The 8,283-nt window shown below is 57.6% G+C and overlaps 1 pseudogene; it reads left to right on the forward strand.

Moving 5' to 3' along the window:
- The first annotated feature begins 4,008 nt into the window (after positions 1-4,008).
- On the forward strand, positions 4,009-5,809 carry LOC142075106 (uncharacterized; annotated as a pseudogene).
- The last annotated feature ends 2,474 nt before the right edge of the window (positions 5,810-8,283 follow it).

Below are 8,283 nucleotides of genomic sequence, written 5' to 3' on the forward strand. Positions count from 1 at the left end.
CTTTATCTCAACCCACGAGTTTTTCTCACTCTTACCCTTCCAATTCTCTCCCCGTCCCACTGGGGGGTGGGGGGAGTGAGTGAGTGGCTGCGTGGTATTTGGCTGCCTGCCAGGTTAAACCACAACAGCAGTGCAGCAGCACCAGTCTCCCCCACCAGAGCTCACCCAAGCCCCAGGGAAGCTTCCCAGGGAAATGTGGGACTCTCAAGCAGAGCAAAGTGCCAAAGCCTCAAGCTGAACCCCTCCAGCTACTCCTCCTCCCAGCTTCACAGCTGCAGCTATCCACAAGGAGGCAGAAGACGCTGGCCAGGAATGGTTCCTACCTTTGAACCCCTCCCCAGGAGCACAGGCCCCTGGCAGCTGCCCACAGCAAGATGCTGAGACAAAAGGTGCCCTAGCACTGCCAGGACAGGAGGAAAAGCCAAGGCATCCAGGTCCCCCATTCCTGGCCTGTCACCCAGGAGGGGCTGAGGCATGACCATGTAACAGAGGGTCTGGTGCCAGCTCAGGACCCTGGTGTCAGGGTGATGCGGGGCTGTGCTTACCCTTGCAGGTGGCAGTCCCGTTCCACAAGGTCTGGGTCCCGCTGGAAATGCATCTGATCCGGGGGACCGATGGCAGATACTCCCCAGCACAGCTCAGCTGCACCAAATCGTTCAAGGCATAGCTGCTCTGGTTCAGGGTAAACTGCAGCTTGAGGTCCCAGTTGGAGGGAGCTTTACATCTTCCTGTGTGCAAAGGACATGAGGGAGAGCCCTGAGGATCACTGGGCTCTGGCAGTGTCCTCGGGGGTGAGGAGGCCCTGTCCAGAGGGGTGCTGGTCCCCCTCACATCAGAGGGGTGGCAGAGATGAGCACCTCCCAGGATGAGGCCCCAGACCCCAGGTGCGCTAACCCTCCTTGCACCCTCAGGTGCAGTGCCAGAGGGTTTCCTGCAGGCCCTCCTGCCCACCCACTCACTGAAAGGGGATCCCAGCCAAAGGGATCCAGGACCCCAGTGGATGCTGCTTTATCCTGCGTTCTCTCCCCCAAAGACAGGGGCTGTGGGAGTGCACCAGGCCCAGTGGGCCTCTGCTGCCATTGCACACCCTCCCAACTTGGCCCCACAAGGCAGCTTCCAGCACCGACAGCCTGCCCTCAGACCTCCACATCTACGTTCACAACACTGGCCACAAAGCTCACACCCCACTCCATGGACCCAGCCTTTTCTGTACACTTCACCCAAAATGAATCTGCCTTGTCCTGCTCTGGTAGACATGTCACCCAGACTTGCTCACCCAGTGCAAACTGAGTCTGTGAGGAGGCATCGGGGTAGGAGTTGGCCTCCACTAAAACAGGATGAAACACCTCTCCTCAGCTACACACATCTCTACAACTGCCCGCTTCCTGGCAGCCAGCACTCATGGGACTGCACTCCCTTAAACTGGAACATGGGCATCACCAAACTTCCCTTATCTGGTAGCAAGTTTTCACGCCATCATCTCAACCCTGCACCCTGGCCCTTCACCGCAAAGGACAGTGGCCACCACCCCCATACTTTGAGACCATGTGTATTGTCCAGATAGGAAACTTCTTCCCCTGCAGCTGGATCCCTCCCAACACCCGCAGATCACACACTTCACTGCGACAGCCAAAAGCCTTGACAGACCTTAAACCCCTGACTCAGTCCATGCCTAGTTAGGAAACTAACTAACTAAATGTGTTAGAGGAAACAGTCGAGGAGGTTCCTGGAGTGTGTGGAAGATAACTTCCTGACACAGCTGGTAAGCGAGCCTACCAGGGCAGGTGCCTCGCTTGACCTGCTGTTCACAAACAGAGAAGGACTGGTGGGAGACATGGTGGTCAGAGACCGGCTTGGGCTTAGCGACCATGAAATGATAGAATTCTCAATACTTGGTGAAGTAAGGAGCGGGGCCAGCAAAACCGCTACCATGGACTTCCGGAGGGCGGACTTTGGCCTGCTCAGGACACTGGTCGAGAGGGTCCCTTGGGAGACAGTCCTGAAGGGCAAAGGGGTCCAGGAAGGCTGGACGTTCTTCAAGAAGGAAGTCTTAAAGGCGCAGGAGCGGGCTGTCCCCATGTGCCGCAAGAAGAACGGGCGGGGAAGACGACCGGCCTGGCTGAACGGGGAGCTCTGACTGGGACTCAGGAAAAAAAGGAGAGTTTACCACCTTTGGAAGAAGGGGCAGGCAACTCAAGAAGAGTACAGGGATCTCGTTAGGTCGTGCAGAGAGGAAATTAGAAAGGCAAAAGTCCAGCTAGAACTCAACCTGGCCACTGTCGTGAGAGACAACAAAAAATGCTTTTACAAGTATATTAATGACAAAAGGAGAGCCAAGGAGAATCTCCATCCTTTATTGGATGTGGGGGGGAACGTTGCCACCGAGGACGAGGATAAGGCTGAGGTACTTAATGCCTTCTTTGCCTCAGTCTTTAATAGTCAGAGCAGTTATCCTCAGGGTACTCAGCCCCCTGAGCTGGAAGACAGGGACGGTGAGCAGGATAAACCCCCCATAATCCAAAAGGAAGCAGTTAACGACCTGCTACGCCACCTGGATGCTCACAAGTCTATGGGGCCAGATGGGATCCACCCGAGGGTACTGAGGGAGCTGGCGGAGGAGCTTGCCAAGCCACTCTCCATCATTTACCAGCAGTCCTGGTTAACAGGGGGGGTCCCGGACGACTGGAGGCTTGCCAATGTGACGCCCATCTACAAGAAAGGCCGGAAGGAGGATCCGGGGAACTACAGGCCTGTCAGCCTGACCTCGGTGCCGGGGAAGATTATGGAGCGGTTCGTTTTGAGGGCGCTCACGAGCCATGTCCGGGACAACCAGGGGATCAGGCCCAGCCAGCACAGGTTCATGGAAGGCAGGTCCTGCTTGACCAACTTGATCTCCTTCTATGACCAGGTGACCCGTCTAGTGGATGAGGGAAAGGCTGTGGATGTGGTCTACCTGGACTTCAGTAAAGCCTTTGACACTGTCTCCCACGGCATTCTCCTAGAGAAGCTGGCGGCTCACGGCCTAGACAGGTACACTCTTTGCTGGGTAAAAAACTGGCTGGACGGCCAGGCCCAGAGAGTTGTGGTGAACGGAGTTAAATCCAGTTGGCGGCCGGTCACGAGCGGTGTTCCCCAGGGCTCAGTTCTGGGGCCGGTCCTGTTCAATATCTTCATCAATGATCTGGATGAGGGGATCGAGTGCTCCCTCAGTAAGTTTCCAGATTACACCAAGTTGGGCGGGAGTGTTGATCTGCTTGAGGGTAGGAAGGCTCTGCAGAGGGACCTGGACAGGCTGGATCGATGGGCTGAGGCCAATTGTATGAGATTCAACAAGGCCAATTGCCGGGTCCTGCACTTGGGTCACAACCACCCCAGGCAACGCTACAGGCTTGGGGAAGAGTGGCTAGAAAGCTGCCCAGAGGAAAAGGACCTGGGGGTGCTGGTTGACAGCCGGCTGAACATGAGCCGGCAGTGTGCCCAGGTGGCCAAGAAGGCCAACGGCATCCTGGCCTGTATCAGAAATAGTGTGGCCAGCAGGAGTAGGGAGGTGATCGTGCCCCTGTACTCGGCACTGGTGAGGCCGCACCTCGAATACTGTGTTCCATTTTGGGCCCCTCACTACAAGAAGGACATTGAGGTGCTGGAGCGTGTCCAGAGAAGGGCAACGAAGCTGGTGAAGGGTCTGGAGAACAAGTCTTATGAGGAGCGGCTGAGGGAACTGGAGTTGTTTAGTCTGGAGAAGAGGAGGCTGAGGGGAGACCTCATCGCGCTCTACAACTACCTGAAAGGAGGTTGTAGGGAGGTGGGTGTTGGTCTCTTCTGCCAAGTAACTAGCGATAGGACGAGAGGAAATGGCCTCAAGTTGCGCCAAGGGAGGTTTAGACTGGACATTAGGAGAAATTTCTTTACTGAAAGAGTGGTCAAGCCTTGGAACAGGCTGCCCAGGGAAGTGGTTGAATCATCATCCCTGGAAGTATTTAAAAGACGTGTAGATGAGGCCCTTAGGGCATGGCCTAGAGCGTGGTCTACGCCGACCTGAGGTTTGCCATGGCTCCGCCGCCCACCGCCCCCGCCTGCCCCACGGCCCCTACGAGAACGTGCAGCTGGGGCCGGTGCCCGTGGCAACCAGCCCAGGTGAGAGCCCGGCTGCGGCCGCCACCATGGGGAGGATGGGTTGGGGGGGCACCGGGCAGCGGCAGCAGGGATGCAGGGTGATGCCCGTGGCCGCTCATCTCTTGCAGGGCGCTGGCCCCGGCGGCGGCGCATCCTCGCGGGGCTGCTGGCAGCCAGCCTGCTGCTGCTGCTGCTGGTGGCCACCGCGGCCCTGGGGGCTTGCTGTGAGTCGGGGTGGGGGCCACGGGGCGGGGGGCAGCTGGGGAGGGGGGCACCGGGAGCGGGTTTGGGGCTGGGTGAGGGCCGGGCTGCTGGGGGGCGGTTGGAGCCAGAGGGTGCTTCTTGCTTGGCCGCCCTGAGCTGCCCTCCATCTGCCTGCACTGCCTCCCACTGCCTCCCACTGCCTTCCCACGGCCTCCCACTGCCTTCTCAATGCCTCCCACTGCCTTCCCATTGCCTTCTCATTGCCTTCCTATTGCCTTCCCCTTGCCTCCCATCGCCTTCCCTTTCCCTTCCCATCGCCTTCCCTTTCCCTTCCCATCGCCTTCCCTTTCCCATCCCATTGCCTCCCATTGCCTTCTCACTGCCTCCCCATTTCCTCCCCATTTCCTCCCCATTGCCTCCCATTGCCTCCCATTGCCTTCTCACTGCCTCCCCATTGCCTCCCATTGCCTTTCCATTGCCTTCCCATTACCTCCCGCTGCCTCCCATTGCCTCCCCTCCCCTTGACACTGTTGGGGCTTCCTTACCCATCCCACTGGCACCCCCGGGACTGTCTCTGCCCACAGCCAGACATTCCTCTCCCACTCCCCCTTGCAAGGGCCATGGCCACCCAGCCCCCCGAGCAGGAGCAGTCCCGTGTCCCCTGCCTGGACTGTCCCATCCCCATGCCCCAGCTCACCCAGACTGTCCCCAGACTGGCAGGTCACCCGCAGCCTGTGGGATGCCTCCCGCGAGCACGCGGCCGAGTGGGGCCGCCTCTCGCAGGAGGTGAGCGCGCAGGAGCAGAGCCTGGAGCAGATGCGGCTGGAGCTGGCGTGGGCCAGAGCGGAGCTGCAGCGAGCACGGCGGGAGGGCAACAGCAGCCGGCTGGAGCTGGGGAGCCGGGATGCTGAGCTGGGGCGTGCCAGGCGGGAGCTGGCTGTGCTGGAGAAGGAGATGCAGGAGGCGCGGGGGAAGCTCAGGGCCAGCGAGAGCACAGTGAGCAGCCTGTGCGCCTGCGTGAATACAGGTAGGGCCGTGGCAGGGTGGGGAGACGGGCAGTGATGCTGCTGGGGAGATGCGGGGGCCAATCCCGGCCAGGCTGAGCCCCCTGAGCATCTGCAGGCAGGCAAGTGCCTGAGCTGTGCCCCTGCCCCCAGATTGCTGCCCCTCGGGCTGGGTGCTGTACAGGGGCAAGTGCCTCTTCATCTCGGTGGAGAAGACGACCTGGTGGGAGAGCCAGAAGTACTGCAAAGAGAAATCCGCTCAGCTGCTGTGGGAAGAGGTGTCCATGGTGGGGATGCTGTCGCTGCCCCGCTGAGATCTGAGATGTGCCCTCTCTCCTAGGTACGACCGTTCTGCAGACTGCGGGCTATCAGCTAATGGGAAAATAGAGAGTTCAAAATGCGGGAGAAAGTACCAGTGGAGCTGCGAGCAGCCCCCAAAGCTGAGTAGCACACCCAAGACCCTCCTTCCTCTCCTGGTCAAGGAGTGACTGTGCTGCCACCCTGCTCCGTCGCAGGACTCGGGGACAGGAGCTGGGGGTGCACCCCGAGACCCTCTCCCCTGTGCACGCATTGCCTCAACCGCATTGCAAAGCGCTGGGAAAGGGTGTCTGTATTTTAAAGCAAGGCTCATGGAAAACAGACCTTATTCCCCTCTCTCGCACTCACGCATACACTTATACCACCTTGCACCAGCCCTCCGGACCTGGGCGCGTGTTCCCGTGTGCCCCGGCCAGCACAGCTTGCAGTGACCCAGGACTCCGGTGCGGAGCCCAGCTCCCGCCTGCCATGCTCCCCTGAGGCTGTCGGTGGTGCGCTGGTGCGGAATGTGCTGTTTGCATCTTTTTGGAGCTGGGGGATGACGGTGCCATTGGTGTCTCTGACCTGTCCTCTTCGGGGAGTCCTGTGGATTTACTGCCTGTCCCTTGCCTGTTCCCTCAGCATCGACAGCTCTTGTCCTGCCCTTTCTCCTGCCTCCATCACCTGCCCAGGGCTTTGGGCTGGGCCTTGCCGGGTGTCCTGGTTTCAGCTGGGATAGAGTTAAATTTCTTCCTAGTGCTGTGTTTTGGATTTAGTATGAGAAGAATGTTGATAACACACTGATGTTTTCAGTTGTTGCTAAGTACCCTGCTACTCAAGGACTTTTCAGCTTCCCATGCTCTGCCAAGTGCACAAGAGGCTGGGAGGGAGCATAGCCAGGACAGCTGGCCCAGCTGGCCAACGGGGTATTCCATACCATGTGACATCATGCTCAGAATATGAATGGGAGGTGTGGTCCAGGAAGTAGCAATCGCTACTTGGTTATCGGTCAGCGGGTGGTGAGCAATTGCATTGTGCATCGCTCACTTTGTATATTCTATTATTAGTAGTGTTATTATTATTATTATCCCTTCTTTTTCTGTTCTATTAAGCTGTCTTTATCTCAATCCACGAATTTTACTGGTTTGTTTTTTTTTCTCGATTCTCTCCCCCATCCCACTGTGGGGGGTCGGGGAGTGAGCGAGCGGCTGTGTGGTGTTTGGCTGCCTGCCGGGTTAAACCACAACAGTCCTTTTTGGTGCCCAACAAGGGGCTCAAAGGGTTGAGATAATGATAGATCTGACCAAAGCGTGTTAAGGCAAAATTTGTTATAAGCATTCATTATATTGGATTAATAGTCGCTGGTCACAATGTTGATGTATTGGCTGTCAAAGTTGTGGGGCTGGCTCTCAGTGTTGGGTTATGTAATACCTTGCTTGCAGTATATGTTCCCTGTTGTGCTGTTTATCACTGCTCGGAACTGGGTCAAGGTTATCATTTTGCTGCACTGTGTAACACTGTTTTATGATATGACAAAATCATTGGTCGTGAGTCTAACCGGGTATTTGTACTCAGCATTGCCGTCACCTCTGTACCTCGGGAGCCAGCTCTTGGAAACTATTAATAATTACACTCTTTACCTTTTTTCCTTGGAGAACCAATTTATGGGGGAGACGGGGGGGGGACACTTTTCCCCACTCCACTCCTCAAAAGGTCACTCCTCCCTCCATCACCTGCCCTCAGCCGCAGCCTGTCCTAGGGTTGAGCCTTGTTCTTCTTGTCAGAGAAGAGCCTTGATCCTGGGAAGAAGATGGAGCACGACCTCCTGGGCATGCGATGGTCCAGGGAGGACATGGTTGTGGCTGGGGGGAGCCAGGCAGTATTTACCAAGGGCAAGTGGCGCCTGCCTGCCTGCTGCCATGGGAACACTGGGCTGGGGATGAGGGGAGAGCAATGGGGGCCTTTTATTATGACCCTTCGAGGTCTGGGACATGGTTCCCCATGGTCTCCTCCCTGGCAGAGTGGGGAGACACGTCCAGGAGAAGGGGAGAAGAAGGTGGGTGGAAACCTGGATGGTGGGAGGGCTGCAGGGGGGTGTCAGCAGTGCCCTGTCCAGCTGGCAACATCCCTGCAGGGTCAATCCTGGGACCGATGCTCCTTGAAGCCTTCACCGGTGCCCTGGATGATGGGATGCGGATGGCCTCAGCCAGCTGGGGGGCAATACCAAACTGGGCAGTGGTGGGTATATTGGAGGGCAGGACTGATGTTCAGAGGGGCCTGGAGAAACCAGCTGATGGGAGCCTGCTGATGTTGGATGGGGGAAAGAGTGAGTCCTTGTATTAGGTTTGCATGGCAAAGTTTTGGTAGCGGGGGGGCTGCAGGGGTGGCTTCTGTGAGAAGATGCCAGAAGCTTCCCCCATGTCTGACAGAGCCAGTTCCAGCCGGCTCCAAGACGGACCTGCTGCCGGCCAAAGCTGAGCCAATCAGCAATGGTGGTAGCGCCTCTGTGATAACATATTTAAGAAGGGGGAAAAACTGCTGCGCAACAGCAGCTGGGAGAGAGGAGTGAGAATATGTGAGAGAAACAACTCTGCAGACACCAAGGTCAGTGAAGAAGGAGGGGAGGAGGTGCTCCAGGTGCCGGAGCAGAGATTTCCCTGCAGCT

This window comes from Calonectris borealis, chromosome W, assembly GCF_964195595.1.
Source record: "Calonectris borealis chromosome W, bCalBor7.hap1.2, whole genome shotgun sequence".
NCBI lineage: Eukaryota > Metazoa > Chordata > Aves > Procellariiformes > Procellariidae > Calonectris > Calonectris borealis.